The sequence below is a fragment of the Phragmites australis genome, chromosome 1 (assembly GCF_958298935.1).
Source record: "Phragmites australis chromosome 1, lpPhrAust1.1, whole genome shotgun sequence".
NCBI lineage: Eukaryota > Viridiplantae > Streptophyta > Magnoliopsida > Poales > Poaceae > Phragmites > Phragmites australis.
The window spans coordinates 35,792,771-35,795,056 of record NC_084921.1 but is presented as its reverse complement, the minus strand read 5'-3'; the positions used below and the strand labels follow the sequence as shown (position 1 = coordinate 35,795,056).

Below are 2,286 nucleotides of genomic sequence, written 5' to 3'. Positions count from 1 at the left end.
TTCCCAGAAATCCTCACAAGAGCAATCCCCATCTTCGAACCGGTGGAACAGACTGTTATCCCCGAGAACCACAACCCTTCCTGTACACTTATGGCTTGTTTGCTTGGGCTTCTGCTTTTGGGTTTTTTCTGAAAGGCTGTTATTTTGGCTTATCTGAAAAGCTGCTTTTGAAAATAGACTGTTAACTTTTATAACAAATTTTTAGTTTCTCAGCATATAGCTTCTCAGAAAAACGTTTCTCAACGAGTTTCTCAGAAGTAGGCTTCTCCAGAAGTCACTTCTCCGTAACCCCGTTTGTTCTGACTTCTAGCTTCTGGAAACACCAGAAGCAGAAAAAAAATAAGACCTTAGTGAGATACTTAATTGCATTGTGGCAATCATCACACAAACACTTAAGTTCTTTATAACTTGGATTGGTACACCTTCTGGAACAATCAAAAGTCCTAATCCTATTGCTAGCCTTTAGCTGTGAGAGTCGCTGTGATATCTCACTGTTGCTTGCTTCTCATCCCCATCCACATCCTTAACCACTGCACTAGTGTCTGCCACATAACCAGCTGCCTCCATATTCTCACTAACTTTCTATAGCACCTTGTAAATTTCCTCGCTTCTTTGGTGTCTCCTGCAGTTCGACACAAAGGTGTGCACCTCCCCTGTAGCCTCTAGCCAGCTAAGGCCAGTCTCTTTCCGTACACCAGCATCACACATTGCTTTCCTAGCAAGGGCTGCATCAACATGCCTTCCTGCAGCTGCATATGTGCTTGACAAGAGCATGTGTGCGCCAGAGCTGCGGGAGCCTGTATCAAATAGCCCCTTTGCAGCGATAGCTGCAGTGTCAGCATCCTTAAACATGCGACATGCCATGAGGAGCGCACCCCAGACAGACTCAGGTGGTTCCATGGGCATGGACTCCATAAGGTCAAGTGCTTCACTTATACGTCCAACACGACCAAGTAGGTCAACCATTGAAGCATAACGTTCAGCCCGTGGTTCAATGCTGTACTGTTTCATGAGGGAAAAGTATTGCTTCCCCTCGTCAACAAGACCAGCATGGCTACAAGCAGTGAGCATGCACAGAAAGGTAATGTGGTTGGGCCGGAACCCAGCATTCTGCATCTCCATAAATCACCCAAATGCTGCAGCAGTATGCCCATACTGATCAGATGCAATGAGCACTGCATTCCAAATCCCAAGGTTCCTCTCAGACACTTCAGTGAACACCCGGTAAGCACACTCCACAAGCCCACACTATGAGTAAAGGGAAACGAGTGAGCTACCCACAAAGGGTGACGCATCAAGCGCTGTCTTTATAGTCCGGGCATGCACCTGGGCTCCAAGCTTAAAGAGCGTTGCTGCGGCGCATACACGGATGATGCACGAAACTGTGAAGTCATTCACCGGCACAGCCTCCTCAAGTGCTAAGAGGAAGATCACCATGCTGCAGGATGTACCCCAGCGTCAGCGTACCCGCAGATGAGCGCTGACCAGGAGACAACATTCCTCTCCTGCATTTCATCGAACAGGCGGCGGGCGTCTGCAAGGTGCCCGCACATGGCATACGTGCCGAGAACCGCCGACCCAACGAACACGTCGCCAGCGAACGGCGTCTTGGCGGCGAGGCCGTGGAGCGCGTGCGGGGCGAACGGCAGGCGCGACGAGGCCTCGGCGGCGGCGACGGCCTACGCGGCTAAGGAGATGGAGCGGTCGGAGGCGGGGATGCTCGCCGCGGGCATGCGGCGGAACGGGTCGAAGGCGGCCGCGGGGAGGCCGTTCTGGGCGAAGGAGGAGATGAGGGAGGACCACGCGGCGGGGGAGGACGGCGCGGGGAGGTCGAGGAAGGAGCGGTGGGAGAAGCCCGGGAGCGCGCAGCAGGCGTAGAAGGTGAGGAGGTGGTGGCCGAGCAGCGTGTGGGAGGAGGCGGTGAGCGGGGAGGTGGCCGGCCTTGAGGCGGTGGCCGGGGAGCAAGGGCGGAATCAGGATTGGATAATAGGGGTCGAGGATTGATAAATTTAAATTGATTTTCAAAGCTATTAAATTAATGGTGAAATCGTTGCTCTTCATACCATCCGAACCGTGTTGCTTTTGCATCACTATTTTTTTTCACGATTTTAGATTTAGCACTCGATTTCTCTTCATACTTGTCCCGTCTAGCATTTTGTTGCCTTTTGTCTAACACCCCTCGTGCCTCTTCTCTCTATTCTCTCCTCAGGCAACACACGTGCTACCGATCTGCTAGCAGTAGCCACCCCTCTCCCAATTAGAGTTCAAATTGGATGGGAAAATGGA

At 51.9% G+C, this 2,286-nt stretch overlaps 1 pseudogene; it reads right to left on the bottom strand.

Annotated features, from left to right (window-relative positions):
* Nucleotides 1-274: 274 nt before the first annotated feature.
* LOC133884451 (putative pentatricopeptide repeat-containing protein At5g52630) lies at nucleotides 275-2,061 on the bottom strand (annotated as a pseudogene).
* Nucleotides 2,062-2,286: the final 225 nt, after the last annotated feature.